Source organism: Cebus imitator, unplaced genomic scaffold (assembly GCF_001604975.1).
Source record: "Cebus imitator isolate Cc_AM_T3 unplaced genomic scaffold, Cebus_imitator-1.0 Scaffold60, whole genome shotgun sequence".
Classification (NCBI taxonomy): Eukaryota; Metazoa; Chordata; class Mammalia; order Primates; family Cebidae; genus Cebus; species Cebus imitator.
In genome coordinates, this window is record NW_016107375.1 from 2,884,548 (window position 1) to 2,903,437 (window position 18,890).

Below are 18,890 nucleotides of genomic sequence, written 5' to 3' on the forward strand. Positions count from 1 at the left end.
AAAAAAAAAAAAAAAAAAAAAGATTAAAATGGCAACCTTCATATTACGTGTTGTATGTATATGTATGTATTTATTCACCCATAAAAATTGGTTAAAAAAGAGGCAGACTGGGCGGGGTGGCTCACGCCTGTAGTCCCAGCACTTTGTAGTCCCGAGGTGGCCATATCACTTGAGGTCAGGAGTTTGAGACCAGCCTGGTCAACATGGCAAAACCCTGTTTCTACCGAAAATACAAAAATTTGCCAGGCATGATGGCACAAGCCTGTAATTTCAGCTACTTGGAAGTCTGAGGCAGGAGAATCACTTGAACAGGAGGTGAAGGTTGCAGTGAGCTGAGATCTTACCACTGCACTCCAGCCTGAGTGACAGATTGAGACTTCATCTCCAAAAGAAAAAAAAAAAGGCATTGGCAGGAGCAGGCACCCCCCGTGTGGGCAGGACTGTCCCTCTCCTCTGCTGCCACCTCTGGAAGGAGAGCCGCACCAATGAAAGAGACCAGGCTGCTCCTTCTGGAGGTCAGAGGTCCTGGGGCGGGGGGAGGAGCAGCCCACTCTTCAGAGCCTCTGGCACTCACAGGGATGTGGGCGGGCTGGGGCAGGCAGGCCTCCCATGCCCTGGAACAGCAAAATGTGTTTCTTGGATGAGAATCCAAGGCAATTGTGCGAGCCCACACAGTGTTTGTTCGGAAGTGAATGCATTCCTGTCCTATTGTCTCTGCTGGAGACTTGTTGTGGGCACACCCATCATATCCTCCCTCGGGGAGAAGCCAAGGTGCTCCAGTCTGGCTGTGGCTGTGGGAGGCCCCACAGCAGCCAGGGAGAAAGGCAGCCTGGTGGGAGTCTCCCGGAGTCCCTGGGGGAAGGGCCATGGGCACAGGCAGGCTGCCCAAGGCGTGCCCAGGACGTAACCAGGCTGGTAGCTTGGGATGCCACCCCGCAGGGAGGAAAAGGGGGTGCTGAGAACTCATGGGCGAGCCTTGCTGTGCAGGTAGGGATGAGCGCTGGTAATCCCAACGTCTTGCCTTGCTAGTGGGGGGTGCAGTGTCTACTCGAAGTGGGCTGGCCAGCCCACCGTGACCACCTCAGCTCACCCACAGCACAGCCTTCTACGGTGGGAGAGCAAACCCTAGCCACCTAACGCAGCTGCAGAAGAGCTCAGCCCAGCCCCTGCCTGGAGGAGCCTCCCTCCTCTGGTAGCCACCCGAGGTGGGCTAAGGAGCAGCCACCAGGGAGCCAAAGTGGGAAGTTTGCAGAGGGCTGTGATCGGCTGGTCTGCTGGAGAACAAAGCCAGCCAGGGAGCTCGGGTTGGCTAGCTGGGCCGGTGGACAGGCCAGGGTTGTGGGAGGACAAGCAGAAGGTGTGGAAGGAATTGTAGGGCAGGAGAGAGCGAAACATGGAGAAAAGATCATGGGAGGTAAAGGCCGCGGTGGCCAAGGAAGCCAGAGATGGACACACATGCTGACAGTGGAAGGGACAGGGAGAAGAATGCGGCAGAGTCAGAAGGCCACACCTGCAGGGAGCCTAGGACGGTTGCCACCCACATGTCAGAAGTGCCCTCTGGGAAAGTTGGCCCATCTGCCTGTGCCTCTGTGGGACCTGGACCTGCACCCACACTAAACCTGGAGGACGGCACAGGGACTGTGCCCATGGTAATGACGAGTCATCAAGAAGCGGGCCAATTATGTCTGGGCCTCTGTTCAGAGAGGCAGGAAAGTAGATAATCTATCCAAGAAAGGCTGTCATCAAAAATGTGCAGCAGGCTTGGAGACAGAAGACCTGCTGCTCACGGAGACTAACCCCCGGCCTGCCACCTAATCACTCTGCATCTCGGCTTCCTCACCTTAGAATGGGGATAGTATCTGCCTTGGATTGTTTGGAGAGTCAATTGAGATAATGCATGTGAAAGAGCTTTGATACGTGCGGAGCTTGATCCAAATGTAAGGTGTTATTACTGCTATTACGTTTATATCTTTATAAACATATATCTTCCCTGAAGATCGCAACACGCTTTGTATGCGCCATTCCATTTACCCTCATGACACTCCTGTGGAGACAGGGAAAGGCCACGGGTATTATCATATCTGCTTAATTGATAGAGAAACTGAGGCTCAGTAGTTAAGTGGCTTGCACAACCCAGACAGCAGGTCTATGTATTTTTTTTTTTCCTTTGGGACAGAGCTTCGTTCTGTTGAGAGGCTGGAGTGCAGCGGCACGATCTTGGCTCACTGCAACCTCCGCCTCCCTGGTTCAAGCGATTCTCCTGCCTCAGCCTCTCAAGTAGCTGGGACTACAGGTTTGTGCCACCACGTCCAGCTAATTTTTCTACTTTCAGTAGAGATGGGGTTTCACCATGTGGGCCAGGATGGTCTTGATCTCTTGACCTTGTGATCCGCTTGCCTTGGCCTCCCAAAGTGCTGGAATTACAGGCGTGAGCCACCACGCCCGGCCGGAGCTCATCATTTTTAATTGCGTTGACTGGTGGCAATAGTCAACCTGAGCCTTCACAAGATTGAACTGATCTTACCTATTCTTTGTATTGGCCACCACCTATGCAACCATCCACTCATTCATCCTTTTATCTCTGTCTACTTTCCTACTTATCCGTTCATCCATCCACTCATCCATCCTTTTATCCATCTGTCTACTCACCTACCCATCCATCCATCCACTTATCCATTCTTTCATCCATCTACCCACCTACTCATCCATTCATCCATCTATCCATCCTTGCATCCATCTATCTACTCACGTACCCATCCATCCATCCATCCATCCATCCACTCAGCAACATTTATGAAATATCTACTGTGTGCTAAACACTATGTAAGTACAGGGACAACAAGAGGAATAATAAGACATCACTTTTAGTGTAGTAGGGAGAAAGCAAGAGACTTGCTCGGTACATGGCACTGCAGCATAAGAAGGAATGGTGGTGGTGGAGAACATGCCAGGCATATGGCACAAGAAAGATGTCCAAAAGCAAAAAATGAGCACTAGCAGAGTACAGTGATGAACAACAAATATTTCAAGATGCCTAAAATATATGGTGCTGGGGGTGGAATGCGCTGATAAAGAAGGCAAGGGCTACATCTTAAAGGGCTCCAGTTGCCATGGTACTGAGTGTGGATTTTATCCCAAGGGACTGGAGAGCCACTGAAAGATTTTCAACTGGAGAGTAGCATAGTAACACTTGCATTTTGGACTGGAGGCAGGGGGACAGTTAGAAGGTTGCTATGCAAAATTGGGGTGGCTTGAATTAAGGCCAGCAGGAAGGGAGGAGGATATTGAAGAGGCAGAAGTGAGAGTGAGGAAAAGGATGGGGTAGAAGACGGCCAGCCCCGGGGATTAGGGCCTGGTAAACTGTGTAAGTGATGACGCCATCAACAGTATTGGGAGGGAAGGTGGAGGTGGTTTTGGTGTAGGTGAATGAGTTCAACGTTAGAAATATTGAGTCCGGTGTCCCTAGGGATGACCAGGGAAGATGACTAGTGGGAGAGTGGTAATCTGGGATCAGCAGTGCCCAGGGATTGGTCAAGGCCATCGGTGTGAGTGAGGTGACCTGAAGAACACATGGAAAGAGAAGATGGCAGGCGCTCCCAACCTGAACACAGCGATGCCTAAAGGGTGAGGGAGGAGGAGAAACCCCCAAGGAAGGAAGAAAAGGGTGGTCAGAGAGTTAAGCAGAACATGGGGAAGTGGCTTTATGAGGGCCAAGAGTTCCAATAAGTACAAGGTCACCAGTGTCAAAACTCAGAGAGGTCAAGCAAGGCGAACACTGACCAAGGTCCCCTGGATTTGGTGATTCGAGGAGCATGGGTGAGCTTTGCCATGGTGACTTCAGTGCTGCTGCTGAGGCAGTGGAAGCCTGGGCTGGGCCCCACAGGGTTGGAGAGGGCGAAGGAGGTCCAGAAGTGTAGATAGAAAGAGCACACCATTTCCTTCTTTTCCTTTGCAATTTCTATACTTTCTTCTCTCCCCATCTTGCCCTGACCCTCTTCTTCTCTTCCTTCCTTGCTTTCTTTTCTTTGTTTTTGGAACCTGCCTGTGGAAGAAGAAAAGGGAGGATGCTGGGGGGAAGGGAATGGTCTGGAGTCTGGTGTGGTTAAAGTAGGAGAGCCTTGAGCTCATTTAAAGGTAGAGGTGAGCTGCCAGAGTGCAGGAGAGGAGGACGGTCAGGAAGGAGGACAGAATCCAAAACAGATCCGCCTTAAAGAAGAGAAGCGTCACCCCTCTGAAGGGGGAGGAAGGGCCGTGCGGTGTGGATATAGGTGCTTGTGTAGATGCTCACGTTGCCCAGGCTGGCAACAAAGCTACAAAATTAGTGCTGTTTTATGTTAATCACTCTTGCCTGCCCGCAGTGCTTACGCCTTGAGCAGAGGGGAATGGGCCCCCAATGCCGCTTTTCCACCAGTGTTGACATGGAGCCTGGGTACGGTGGCTATGGTCAGATGTCAGGAAATTTGTGGTTCTGACCTGGCCTTCAGTCCAAGCTTGTGCCCTGTGGTCTGGCTTCCAGCCTTCCTAACTAAGGCAGGCAGGCACCCTAACTGTGGATCAGGCGCCCCAGAGGGAATAATTAGCTTCCTTCCTGCCGAGCTTGCAAACCACCCGATACAAAGTGGCGACAGTGGATGTCACATGGGGGATGCTTCATCTCACAGTTGGTCCGGGGGCTGGAAACATAATTTGGGGCTCAGGGCAGACACCAAATCCTTCTGCAGACATTGGAGCCAGAAGGCAGGGCCACGACTCCAGCGGCTCCTGCTGGGGGCCAAGCCCCAGCGAGTGACCTAGGCAGGGGCCTACTTCTGTTCACAGTCCCAGCAACCAGGATTCCCAGGACTCTGGGGTAGGTTTGAGACTCCAGGGAAGCAGCTGTGTCTGCAGCCAGTGCCTCCCAGCTTCCCCTTTAGGTCCTCCCCATCCCTTCTGGAAGCTTCTTCTGTGCTCACTGCCCCCAGTCCAAGATCCCTCCTGAGGGGTGACAGGAAATGCCTAAGGCAGCTCTGAGGTTCCCCTTTAGTGAGGGGGCCTCTGAGGGTGACCAGAGCCTTTGGACTCCTCATGCCTCACCTGGCTTACATATTCTGAGCGCTTGTTCTATGTGCTCTGTGTGTTTTTAAAGATCCATTTGATCTTTCTACCAGATGGTCTGAGTTAGGCACTACTGCAACGCTCTTCATGTCACAGCTGCAGAAACCGAGGCAAGGGAGGGAAATGACTTCTCCAAGAGCAACGAGGAGGTGGAAAATGGCTTCACTCCTGCTCCCCAGTGAGTCCCACATAAATAGGCTGAAGGGGAGAGGCCGGTCAAAGGTGGGGTGACGGCACATCCTACTTGCCTGGAATAGTTCCAGTTTTCACCTGTCATCTCAAAGTCATTCGTAAAAGCATCCCTTCCGCTCTCCAAATCACCCTGATTGGGATCATTTAGGGTCACCTAGATGGGAGGGGCGCTGGGAGTCTTTCCCAGGCCCCGGATCACCTGACTAGGCCATAGCCCTCTGGCCTATTCCACTTCCCCTTGCCACGCCTCAGGCCACATTATAAAGTGTGGCAGTGCCTCCGGCCAGCTATGGGCCGGGTGGCTGGGGTGGGCAGGAGGGCTCGGAAGGCTACCGAGCGCCCTGTGGCCTAGTGGGTGGCGGTTATCATTGCAGGAGATCAGAACTCCTGGCCCACAGGCGGCACTTGAGCCTGCCAGCCCTCCCCACTCCCTGGAGGGACAGGGTGGAGTTATGCTAACTGGGAACACTGGGGATGGCTCCCCAAGGGAGCACAGGGCCCTGGGGAGAGCAGCTGGAGGAGAGAACGGTGGAAGAGCGGCTACTGGCCCAGCTCCCCACGGGGCAGTGCAGCCAGCGGTGCCCGGCCTAGGGGGAAATCTCTGACCCTCCCCCATCAGGCCGCCCTCTCCAGGAAGGACTGCATTATATGCCTGACTCAGTACAACTCAGCTCCTTGAGACAAGGGACAGTTTGGGCAGCCAGGGGCCAGTCCTGGGGCTCCAGGTGGGTGGGAGGCTCTCCTCAAAGGCCCACAGGACTCTGAACTTATAGGTCTCGTCACAACTCCTTGACCTCCACCAGGCTGGGACCCTGGGCAAGCAGAAGGGTAGGGCAGGGGCCTCAGGCTGCCATCTGCTCCTGGCTGAGCCTCCTCCCTGCCCCCTGCCCCCAGCCCCAGCTCCTTCCCCCAGCCCCTTCTTCTGGCCCCTACCTCCGCCCACCTGAGGCCTGGACTTGACCTTGCTAGCTGTAGGGGGAGGGTGTGATAAGCATCTCCGTGGAGGGAGCTAGCTGCCTGCAAAGGCATTTTCCGCTCTCTAAAGTAAACAATCAAACAGGAAATTAATCGAGAAACCCACATCAACGGAAGGTTCAGGTTGTGATTTTCACAGCCCCAGAGCCAGGAAATTCAAAGTTACAGTTCCCATAGTAACTTGCCTGTAGAATCAGTGACTGCTGGGCTGGAACAAGGCCCTGAGGGGTCAACCAGGCCAGCCCTTGCCTCCGGAAAGCATCGCCCAGCAGTAAGTCTGAGAGTCTCAGGGTAAGCTGCTCTTCTGAGGTGGAACATTAATCCTGAGAACGCTGCGCGGTCAGGCTCTACCTTCCATGCTCACAGGAATGGGGGCTCAGGTGACCTCTCAAGGATTCCATTGTCCCACTTTCTATAATATATTCCCGTACTCCCTTGAGCACCCCCATCCACAGGCCTGCATTCTGTGAAACGGGAATAACACTCATCAGGCCTCCTGCTTCACCGGCTGCAAGGCAACCAAGTGCGGGGCTCAGCGAGGCCTGGCTTCCACACTCACGCCCTACCAGCCTTGCTCTACTCAGTCCCATGAGACCTGACCTCCCTCTCCACCCATCCCCACTGCCCCCGAATCTTATAACTGGCATTGGCCCATCCCCTGGTTGTTTCTCTTCCAAGAGACATCTCAGTGGACTGACAGGTCCAGGAGCTTTGGAAACAGCCACCAAGGCAGTTCCATGACTTGGAGATCCTTGTCACCCCAACCCTCCCACCCCTTGTCAGCACCAAATACATTGATATTAAGCTCAGTGAACACTTACTGCCCCCCTGACTGATAATCGGGTATATTTAATGAAACCAGAGGCAAAGCCTCCACATCCAGTAGAGAGGGGCTGCGCATCTTGGGTGGAGTTCTCTTTTGTGTGTGAGCCCTGAGGAGTCCCTGCCTGGCAGGAAAGGAGACAAGGGCGGCGGAGCTCAGCCTCAGACGGAAACAGTCTAGAATCCTTCCCTGAGAGCCACCCTGCCCTCACACCCGAGATGGCCACTAATAGCTGCCAGGCCGTATCAGCCAGGCGCGGACCCCTGGGATAACACCAGCTGAGGAGACAGCCACTGCCTGCCAGGCACCGGGCCGGTGGCAGAGGGGGCCTGCTGGCCTGCCCACACGCCAGCCTGGCCCCTGAGCCAGCGCCTTGAATTGAGCAAAGCAGTGTCAAGACACAAGTGGCGCCTGCTGGAAAGAGACAGAGTGTCTCCTCAATTTCCTAACAGGCCCAGCCGCATGCCAGGGGCGGACAGGCCAGCTCAGAATGCCTGGCCTGGCTTGCGAAACAGTCCTTTCCTCCTCTGGGTAAGCTTCCCTGGGGGCGACTAAACCGCAGTCCAGCCGCCCAGTTCCCTGGAGGAGCTAGGCTGCCGCGAGGGCGCTGCCCTAGGCAGAGGGTCTGAGTTCTCTGCTGTCTCAGAGGGAAGCCCGGGGAGGCCACCCACCAGCTCAGAAGGAGGGCCTCCCCATGCCCAGAGCCCAGGGGCTGCCCCAGCCACGAGTCCCCTGCCTGCTCACTGAGTGGGCACAAGATCATCTGCAGGGCTATGCCAACTTACAGTTCCCTGAGCCTGAGAAGAAGCTTCATAGAAGACTTTTTATGGGATGTTTATGTTAACCAGGTACCCTCCTACATGTAGGGGGCTGTTACCAACCTTGGACTTTATTGAGGATGAGTCGGGGAGGGCATAAATAACGAGCAAGGGTCATTTAGAAAAGGCACACACTGGCTCACTTCTCTGCCACCGGGCATGGAAGTCTGAAGAAACCTTTGCTTAAACCATGTCCTTTTTTGCATGATAATCTTGGCATGCTGTATTTACATCAACACTTGCAGTAGCCTGGTTCCCAGAAAGAGGTGCCTGTCTTCTAGGGTAGGGGTGGGGTGGAGTGAAGCCATGTGGCGGGAGCTGGGTTGGAGGGCTATCCTCTGGGTGAGGGAGTGCAGCTGGTTCTGCAGTGGGTTTGGGCATAAGGCAGTGAGCAAGGACCAACTGGGTAGGACAGCTGGGCTGGGGACAATTAAGCTCTGTTCACGTTCAGAGAAGAATCAGGCTGTGCTAGCGGCATAATTAGCATTGTGCTCAGAGGAGCTGCCGCCCATTGGAGGAGCAGACAGGCCTGGGCTGAGAAAAGGGCCTGGGGCTGCCCGGGGTGTCAGCAGGGATTTGGTAAGTACTCTTTGCCAAATCTAAGAGACTCGGAGATAAGAGAAGTTAATTGGCACCTGGAAGTTTGTTTGACTTTAGAGCCTTACCCTTAGCAGAATATAAATTTTAATAATAGGGCAACTCTTAAGTTGAGACGATCTTTCTGGATGAATGAGCATGCGAGTCAATGTTTTGTTATCACCCGTGCATTCTCACTGTGTTCAACTGGCCAGGCTGCATGGGGTAAGGGCTTAGCCTGGCATTCAGGTGCTCGCTGGCCCACTTCCGCCCTGGGCCCTACAGCCTTCCCACCCTGTCACCTTCACAGACCTCCAATCTACCCACATTCATCTGTTCATAGGTCTAAGGATGCATCCTGTCCCTATCTGCCGCTGGCTTTTGCTGAAGATTCTCTGTGCTAGGCATGCCTTTTCCCATTTTGGCTCCACTGACCAGATCCCTTGAGACCAACTGCAAGAGCCTCCTCCAGGAAGCCTTCCCTGATCTTCTACGACCTCTGTAGCCAGAAGACTCACCACTCCCAGCCTGGGGCAACTGTTGCTTCTACCTAGTTCTAGGTCTCCTCTAGCATCTACCTAGATTAGCTTTTCTTCATATTGCTCACACAGGAACTTGGGTCTGCCTAGCCCTCTTGGAAGACCTGAAGATTGGATTTGAAAGAAGGCATGGCTTCCTGCTGGCTGGGGTGAGGCCACTTGGAAGGGCCTCTGTTTCCCGGATGCAGCCCCCCAGCGATATAAAGCCTTGGAGCACAGCAAGTCCTGCATCCAACTTCTGCAGGGAGCCTGAGGGGGTAGTAACAACTTTTCATTCATTCACTTGTTCAACAAGGAGGCACAGATCCTGGACTCGTGGATTTATGAGTCTGGGAGGGAAGACAGGTGGTGCATAAGCAGGTCAGCATTTGGAACAGGCTGTCAAGTGAGACTGGCTGGATTCTAACCCTGACTCAGCTGCCTCGCTGGTCATGTTGCGCAATACGGGAGACCTCTCTGTGTCTCAGTTTCCCTACCTGTGAAGTAGGATAGTAAGATTACCTCCCGCCAAGGGTAGCTGCAAGGGTTAAAGAAGATGATGTGGAATATTTAGGATGAGCTCAGTCAGTGGTGGCTCTTGTTACTGAGTGAGCTGCAAGTAGCACAGCGGAGGGTGGGTGGGGTCAGTGATGGAGAGGAGAGGAGGCTCAGGGACAGCTTCCTGGGAAGAAAGCTTTGAAGGTACAGCCAGGAGAGTGGGGTGAGGAGAGGAAAGGAGGGAAGGACACTGTGGACAGGGAGGAAGGTGAGCCTGGAGTGCTGAGAGAGGGCGGCAGGGTGAGGCTGAGCCCAGTTAGAAGGCTGGTGGAGAATTCAGGGGAAAGGAGACAGTGGCCTAACCGAGTCGTGGAGAGGGAGAAAAGTGGTGGCCAGACTCAAAAATCTGCAAGAGCTGCTGCTCACAGACCCTGGGAACTGGCAGCAGGGTCGGGGTTCGTGTGAGTCAGGCATGGCCTCGGGTCTGTAGCCAGCACAGCCTGGAGGTCCTCTGCTGGGAGGAGGTGCAGGCTTGGGGAGCAGAAGATGGGTTCCACTAGGACCCTTAGAGTTTGAGGGGCGGGTGGGCAGGCCGGGGGAGGTGTCAGGGAGATGTGCCCACGACTGGAGATGCAGATCTGGAGTTTGTGCAGGTCACGTTTGGGGGCTGCTGCTGTCCTTGATTCTGCCTGTGACCCACACAGGCTTCGGGTCCTGCCCTGGGGGCCCCACCCTGGCTCCTGGCCAGCCGTCGCTGCCTGTTCCCTGGCAAATCTCTCTACCTCTCCATGTGTCTGGTTAAGGGGCCATCCAATCAGTGAAGCTTTGGAGAAGGCCATAAAGGTGGACACAGCGCCTGAGGGAAGGCTCCTACACTAAACTCTGGCATTAGCCCCGAGGGAGACAGGGGTTTCGGGGTCACACACATACCTTGAGCCACCCAAGTGTGTGCAGCTACAGCCTCAAGCACAGACATGCTGTCTGTGTTGTGCTTTCTATGTAGCTTGAAAGGGGACTCGTTTCGGGGGGACACAAAAATCCATCTTTATATTTCCTCAGATTTTCTCCAGCACCTGCCTGTGCAAGCGCCCAGGTGAGCATGGTCCAGGTGGGCCGGTGCCGAGAGGCTTACGTGAGGCCTGGGCCGCCCAACGCGCTCAGCTCGGAGGGCACTGGCTTGGGAAGGCAGGGCACCTGCCTTCCCACAGACATTCACCCGGGATGAAAGTTCAGTGCAGGCTCCAGCTCCTATGTGAGTGTCCCCCCAGCCCACGGGCTGTGGATGTGCTGGGTGTTGGGAGAGAAGCCGGAGGAACAAGCAGGTGCTTTGTTGCTGTTGTTTCTGGATTTTCATGAATGCCAAGACTACATACTCAGAGCAGTGAGGACTCTTCCTCCTTTAAGGACACTGATGGGGAGCAAGTGTGGGGGAAAGTAGAGAACAAATCAGTTCTTCTATTTTGCAGTGTAAAATAAAACCCCGGGGAAGACGGGCTTTGTTTTTAAAAGTCTCTCTTCCCCAGCGTGCCCCATCTCTGGCATTGGACAGCAGAACCAAGTCAGAGTTCCAGAGACAGCCCTACTCCCTTCCCACCAGGGTGGGTGTGGGTGTGGGGAATTCCCAGCCTCGAAGTCACCCAGCTGCCCAGGGCTGCTGGCACAGGCTGGTGAGTGATAGGGGCTCGGGACACCTGGGAGCAGGGAAAGGGCTGCGTCCAGTGGGTGGTTCCCAGCCCTGGGTTTGTACTGGATCCACTTAGGAGAGAGACAGATCCCAGCCCTCAGTCTTTCATTTTAGGGTTGGAGCGCCTACGCAGGGCTGTGGGGCCTAGGAATCCGGAGGTATAGTAAGGTTTAGTAAGTAAGGTATAGCGATCCTAGGTGTAGTAAGATCTCTGGGTGTTTCTGGTGCAGTCAGAGTGGGCACCACTGAGAAAAATGTCTCTTCAGGTGGATGGGAGTTGCAGAGGCTCCATATATGACGGAGACCCTCTTAGCTCAAATCGCCTTTGTTCTGTTTGGGCTGGGCTCACCCAGGCTCAAGTGCCCCTAGGCCCATGACCTCTACCCCTGCCTTCAGGTGCTTCTCCGGCCCAGACCTCGGCCCTCCCCAGCGCTCAAGGTGCTCCTCCTCCTCTGAGTTCCTGCATCGCTGAGAATTTGGACTCTGGATGTGAAATGAGCAGCAGCCTTGGTGGCCTCTGAGTGGGGAAGTGTGCCAGGCCCCTGCTAAGTGCTTGGTGAGCCTTAAACAGCCTTGTCCTCGCCCCCACCCTGTAGGCAGGTGCCAATGTCCCCTTGCTCTAGGGAGGGGCTCTGGTGAGCACGGGGACGAGGATTTGGATCTGAGGCCATGAGGTTCTTGTTCCTCCCATTACCAATGTGTGTATGGGAGGCCCCGGGAAAGAGGTCCCCAGCTGGGGGTCCCCAGCCCCTGGGCATTGCCCACCCATGGCTTGGATGGGAGACAGGAGGAGCAAGAAGAGATCCCCAATCCTTGGCAGCTGGAAATCTCTGGGCTTCACTCATTTGCCCCCAGGCCAGGCAGTGCAGGCTTCACTGTCAAACCCTGGCTGCCTCAGCTCCCTGCCCTTCCCCTCTCCTTAACAGCCCAAACGTGGGTAGGATGCAGGACTAGTAGCTGACAATTTCCCAGGGTGTCCCAGTGGCCCTGGTGCCTTCTTAGCAGGCTGATGGCAGGTGATGTGGACGAAGCAGGGGACACACTAGAGATGTTATCCATGTGCGGTGCCCAGTAGGAAACCAGAGGCACAGCTTGGGTGGCTGGGCCAGCACCAGAACTCAGATTTCCCGACTCCTAGCTGGGTGTTCCTGCACCAGGCAAAGAGGAGAGGCGCAAAGGAGGAAAACCTGGCTAATCCTCACCTGGGCACCACCAACGGCAGGCTCCTGGGGCTTCCTACCCTGCTCCCCTGCCCCTCTAGGGGAATGTCTGGGGCTGGCAGCCCGGGGGACCTGGGGGATGTCGGGACGTGGAGGGCTGAAGTGATGGGGTTGGTTGGGGATGTCAATTACTGGTGCCTCATAATTGCCCAGGCCTTTGGAGTCGAGGTATGAGAAGCTGGGGGGTCTGCCCTATATACATCTTAGGGGGTAGCAAGGTGGTGGAGGGGTCCCCTAGAACCAGTGGTGACCCCATCGTCCTCCAGGCAGAGCAGGTAGGGCCCACACAACACTTAGAATCAGGCCTTGAAAAAGACCAGGCTGAGCATGGGGACCCTGAGGGGCAGCCCAGGGCCTCTATGAGGGCTGCTGGCTGTGCTCAAGAGGGGGCATCTGGTGGGACCACATCAGCCCCAGGAGCTGGTACAGAACACACTTGAACTCTGACCTTGTTGCTGGGATCTTGAATGCTCCAGAGCACAGTGGGGCTGCCTCTTTAGAGAAGTGGCTGCTAGGGAGGAGGGAGGGGCCTGGAGGTGGGTGGGCTTCAAGGCAGTGGCTCCCAGGGTGGGGTGGACATTTATGCCTTCCTGCAACAAAAGTTCACAGGCTACAGGGCCTGGGGTCATGGGGACCAGACAGCCCCGTGCCTGTCCTCAGGTCACCTACAGCGGCAGGCAGAGGGGTGGAATGGCAAATGCAAACAGGGTGCTGGGAGGGAGCCCCTTTAGACGGATGAGGTGGTCAGGGCAGGCTTCTCTGCAGAGGAAACCCGAAGGGTGAGAGGGCAGCCAAGTCAGGGTAAAGGTGGGTGGGGGGCTTGCTGGGAAGGGATAATGACCGACAGCTCCCACACCAGTCCTCTCTCCGGACCTGGTCCAACATGTCCCACTTGATCCTCATATAGCCCCATCGCTGCTTTACAGACCACGCCGGAGGGTGGAGATCAGATAATCTCCAGTATGCCCAAGGCCACTCAGGGGGGTCAGGGAGCTGATTCCCAAATCCAGGAATCCGTCTGAAAAGTTTGGTGCTCCCTGCTGCACTGCGCTTATAGATGTGGGATCCTTCAGCTTTCGCGGGAGCATGGATCCCTTTGAGGATCCTGATGAAAATCTGCACCTCTCCCAGAAAAATGCACCTCTACACAGGTTCACAGACATCTGCATACAATTTCAGGGTTCTCAGACCCTGAAAGCCACCAAGGACCCCAAGTACATAAGCCTTACACAGCACAACCTAAATTGTCAATGGCAGTGTCTCAGGAGGGGAGGGCAGGACAGTGACTACCTCTGTGAGGCCATCAGCACAGCTATGGCTGCACATGCTGTCTGAAGGATCAGGTGGCCTTTTCCTGTGGCTTTTGAGGCTGAGGCTGAGTACCCTTGTGGCGGATGCATAACGCCAGGATGGCCAATAAAGACACCATAGAAGTTCCCTACCGTGTGCCTGACACTGGACAGATTTAATCGCCAGGTCTTCTGGGAACCCCGCAGAGTTAGGGGTTGTTTTCTTATTTTACTGATGGAGACTGAGGCTTACGGAAGAGAATTTGTTTCAAGTCCCCGCCAGTACTATGAACATGGGATTTGAAATCATGCAAGTCTGACATGCAGACCTCGGTTCTTTCTATTTTTCCTTCTCACGGAGGGGGCTTTTTGCTTCCTGGAGGCCGACAGGGAGTTTCTCTAACGTAGGTTGGAGTGGTCAGAAGGGAGCGAACTGACAGCACGAGGAAGGCTCAGCGCAAGCCAGCTCCATTCATGGGAAGTGACTCACTGCAGCCCTGCCGCTCTCGGGCTCCAGGGGACACATACACATTTCCTGTGTCTCGGCCAGGGCCTTGGGCAGTGTGAGCTGGCAGGGCAGATCGCTGAAGGCGGCTAGAGATACAAAACCACCCAGCTCTGCATTCTGAGACAAAGAAGCCTCTCCCTGGGCTCATATGACAGAGGTATGTTGCCTCTGGACCTCAGTTTTGCTGTCTGTAAAATGGGGAGAAGGTCAGACTAGATTGGGCATATTCAGTGTGGGATCCCCCTAAGGACAGCAACAGCGGCACCTGGGAAACTGCAAATTCTCCTTTATGACAGTGGCTCTCAAACTTTAACATGCATCAGAATCATCTAGAGGGTAGTTTCGCACTCGAGAACCACGTAGTGAGATCAGGGATCCGTGAACTACAGTCCACAGGCCAAATCTGCTTTTTATGGTCCATGAGCTAAGAATAGTTTTTCCATTTTTCAGTGGTTGGGGAAAAAAAAATCAAAGAAGAATATTTTGTGACACATACAAATTATATGAAATTCAAATCTCAGTGTCCATAAATAAGGTTTCGTTGGCACACAGTCACTCTCAGTCATTTGCATATCGTCTACGGCTGCTTTTTCCGCTTTGAAGGCAGAGTCGAGGCGCTGGCTCTCCTGGCTTCACACTGCTGCTCTGGCCCTGCACCTCCTAGGGATGTGGTTAAACTCGGCTTTGCCTCTTGGTCTGCAGAGCCTGAAATATGTACTGTCTGGCCCTTCGTACAAGACATTTGCTGACCCTGATCTACAGAGAGAAGGGAAAGGAAGAGAAGGGGAGGGGAGGGGAAAGGAGGTGAGAAAAGGGTAGAGAAGGGGTGTGTGCAAGAGCTGGGGTCCCTTCTGGGGAAAGATGAGGTGTCAGGGGCTTTTGGAATCTGAGAGTCTTACTCTGTGCTGGGCCAGCACTTGGAATCTTTTGCACAGTTGCTTTGAGGGTGATCTGGAAGGCCCCTCTCACCAATAAAGACTTTCCTTCTTGCCTGTACAAAAACCTAACATTCCACTTCTAGAGCAGGGGCTTTTAACTGGGAAGCCCCCCCATCCAGAGGCCAGGCTTCAGGGGTGCTAGGTAAAATTTTATGCATGTAGGTGTTTTCTGGGGAGAGAGATTTTGGTGGTGCCGGTGAACTTCTCTACCCCTCCCAAATCCCAAGCACCCTTTTTTTTTTTCCTTTGGGGCCCACATTTTTCTCTTTCTATCCCTCCTTTCAAAATGTGAAAGTCCCTGGAAGGGGGACACTGTGCATGTACATCCTCCTACCTAGGAAAGGGGTGAGGTGATCTGATGTGACCAGGCAGGCCTTAGGAAAGTCCAGAGAGTCTGAGGAGGGGTGGCGGCGGGGGGGCGGGGGGAACGGAGAGAGAGGAAGTGGTGACGAAGGAAGAGGGCCTCTTTCCCAGAAGGCTGCGGGACCCCCAGGCCCACAGAGTCTGCACTCATCTGCTTCTCCCCACCAGCAAGAGGCACCCAAGGCTGGCAGCCCACGCGGCTACCCTCCCACCGTCACTGGTGGGCGCCTCCACTCCCAGGCCCCACAGGCCTGCAGCGTTAGCCAAGCAAGTCTCAACTCTGGCCCTGGGATTCCAGGTATTTTCCCAGCCAGCCGCACCTCATCTAATTGCTTTCCAGTCAGCTAATCCCTGGCCCACGCCCTCTGCTCCGGCCAGGCAAGCCACCTCTGTGTGGCCAGCAGGAGCTTTCTGAGGCTTCCCATGGCACGCGTCCAAGCCTGGGGCAGCCTCTCGCCTCCCCTTGCCCAAACCACATCCTCTTTGTCCTTCCCCACACCTCCGACTCTCCTCTGACTAACATTTCCAAACCAAGCAGAGCTTGGTCCAGTCCAGACCGAAAGCAGCAGACGAACTCACTCCCCACCACCCCCGCCCGCCAGACGCATCACTTCCTGGCTATCAGGGAAGAGCAATTAGCAAAAAAGTGGAGCTGTACCTACTGCTCAATTTCCAGAGCTAATTGTTTTAAGCAGGGTTTTGGCTTTAATTAAAGGATAATTAGTTACTGAATGTGTGTTTGCATTTCCACAAGTGTGTTTGCATTTCCTAAGTCTGGCTTTTAACCCTGGGAAACCAGATTCAGCAAATACTTTTATGTTTCAATACTTCTGAGTAAGGGAGAAGGTCTTAATTACAGAAAAGGTAGTCCTGTATAATCAAAGGGCAATGCAAGAATGAGCTAATTGTGCCTTCCACACGCTTGGCCATGAGTTCTGTCGAGCTGCCATGAGTAGAGGGTGGCAGCTGCCCGGCCCTGCCTAGCACTGTGCCCCCATCTGTGGATTCTGTTCTTATCCCCATCATGCAACTGGCCACCCCTGCCATGGCCCTTCTCTTCCCTTTCTATGTGCTTCTTCCTTCTTATCTTTTGCCCCCTCTTTGGCACTTGGGAGGTTGAGGCGGGTGGATTGCTTCAGCCCAGGAGTTCGAAACCAGCCTGGGCAACACAGCAAACCCCATCTCTACTAAAAACACAAAAAATTAGCCAGGGGTGGCGGTGCACACCTCGAGTTCCAGCTACTTGGTGGGCTGAGGTGGAAAGATTGTTTGAGCCTGGGAGGTCGAGGCTGCAGTGAGCCCTGACTATGCCACTGTATTCCAGCCTAGATGACAAAGGGAGACCCTGTTTAAAAAAACAAACAAACAAAAAGACCAAGTTTTGCAGACCCTGTGGGAGCTCTCCAGCCAGGCAGCCCCCGCATGCACATTGGCTGTGAGCTTGAGGTTTTAGTATTCATGGTGTCCCTTTGCTGCCTGGTGCTGTGAGAGGTGATGAAAAGTACTTTTGAGACTTTGGGAATCCAGATACTTTAGGGATCCAGAACAGCTCCAAAAGCCTGAGGATTCCAGAAGCTGCCTCCAGACCGCCCTGTCCAGCGTAATAGCCACCAGCCACATGTGGCCTTGGGCACTTCAAATGTGCCTGAGTCCAAACTGAGAGCTGCTTTCAGTGTAAACTACACACTGGATTTCAAAGACTTCGTACCAAAGGAGAAGAATGTAAAAAATATCCCACTGGTACTTTTTAATATTGATCACATGTTAAAATAATTATTTTGATATATTAGACAGCATAAAATTAATTTCACCTGTTCCCTTTGCAGTTTTTTAAAACGTGGCTACTAGACAATTTGAAATTACACTTGTGGCTCACATTAGACTGCTACTGGACATGCTGCTCCTAGGTGAATCCTGCTGTAATTGTCAAGGGCTAAAGGGTTTCCGTCATTCTCAAGGTCTGTGACTGTGGGAGTCCCTTCCCATCCAGTCCATCCTCCCACCCTTCGTCCTCCCTGCACATCCTCCTAACTTCCTCTGTTCCTCACTGGAGAGGCAGCAAGGAGGGCCCTACTGAGTGCTGTCACGTACACAGCAGGTGCCAGGCCCCTAAAATAACCCTTTCCCCATGGGCTCTTGGTCCAGGGAGCTTTGCTGGAAGCTTACCCTGGCTTCTCCCAAAGATGGTGATTCATGGGATTCTGACTTTGGACAGACTACTTCAATCTCATAGGAAGCTAGGTGGAGGGTTGTCGAGAAAAGGCCACTTAACCAAAGGCAGGGACAGAGGAGAGGCAGCTTTGCAGGCTGAGAGCATTGTTTGCACTGGTTCATTCACTGTGTGGGCACAAATGGCCCCTTTGGGCTTGCTTGGTGGTGGGGGTGTCTTTCTCTTCACTTTCCTGTTTTGAGCTTATCTCCAGGGACCACTACCAGCCAGCCCCACTCTGCTCACTCACATTGCCCCTTTGAGGTTCCTGGATTTAATCTCCTCTGAGAAATCGTTCCAGATGAATTCTAGAAGGGCTGGCTATTGTCTCTGGCTTTGCTCAGCCTAGGCATTCTGCTTCCTTAATTCAGTCAGTCAGTATCTATTGAGCACCTGCTGTATACCAGGCACTGTTCTAGGCATAGGGATACAGCTGTGAATAGACACGTGCCCTGCCTTGATAGTTTCCATGCTAGTTGGGAGACAGAAAACAAGCAATTAACAAAGAAAACTCCAAGATAAAGCCAAGCATCAGTAAAGCAATGAAGAGAAGGAAGGCAGGCTGCGGTGTGGCCAGGGAGGGTCTCTAGGAAACTGACATCTGCGCAGAGCCCTGGATGGGTGCCTAGAAGGGCATTCTCCCAGAGAGTGTGCCAAGGCCCTGAGCCTTATTCTACTGAGTTCCTTCACATTTTTTCTCAGTAAGAAGTACAGTTTATACAATACAAAATATGCTGTGACCCCATCCTTTTATTTCATGTCTTTTTTTTTCATGGGTGGTATGCCCCTCAGACACCGAGCTACAGGGAAGGGAGGAAGTCAATTGATAATGAACAAATCTGGCTGAACACGGTGGCTCATGCCTGTAATCCCAGCACCTTGGGAGGCCAAGGTGGGCAGATCACCTGAGGTCAGGAGTTCAAGACCAGCCTGGCCAACACGATGAAATCCCGTCTCTACTAAAAATACAAAAATTAGCTGGGCGTGGTGGTACATGCCTGTAATCCCAGCTACTCGGGTGGTTGAGGCAGGAGAATCCTTGACACTGGGAGGCAGATTGTAGTGAGCCAAGATCGTCACTGCACCCCAGCCTGGGCAACAGAGCGAGACTCTGTCTCAAAACAAAAACAAAAACAAACAAACAAAAATAACATATGTACCTGAGGGCCAGAGAGGGTAAGCTGC

At 53.7% G+C, this 18,890-nt stretch overlaps 1 protein-coding gene and 1 long non-coding RNA gene across 13 annotated transcripts in view; one reads left to right on the plus strand and one right to left on the minus strand.

Moving 5' to 3' along the window:
• The window catches only part of CTIF (cap binding complex dependent translation initiation factor), a 324,626-nt gene that overhangs the window by 15,626 nt on the left and 290,110 nt on the right, over positions 1-18,890 (minus strand). The gene's annotated exons all lie outside the window — the stretch shown is intronic.
• LOC119471393 overlaps positions 8,298-18,890 on the plus strand; it is an 11,951-nt gene continuing 1,358 nt past the window's right edge. Inside the window, exons 1-5 of one of the 5 annotated variants that reach the window (XR_005200437.1) lie at positions 8,298-8,481; positions 8,822-9,166; positions 10,554-10,816; positions 11,575-12,168; positions 13,206-16,228. This is a non-coding gene — a long non-coding RNA (uncharacterized LOC119471393). Of the gene's footprint in view, positions 8,482-8,821; positions 9,167-10,553; positions 10,817-11,574; positions 12,169-13,205; positions 16,229-18,890 lie in introns of those variants that run through there. The other 4 variants (XR_005200438.1, XR_005200439.1, XR_005200440.1 and 1 more) reach the window with 4 other exon arrangements.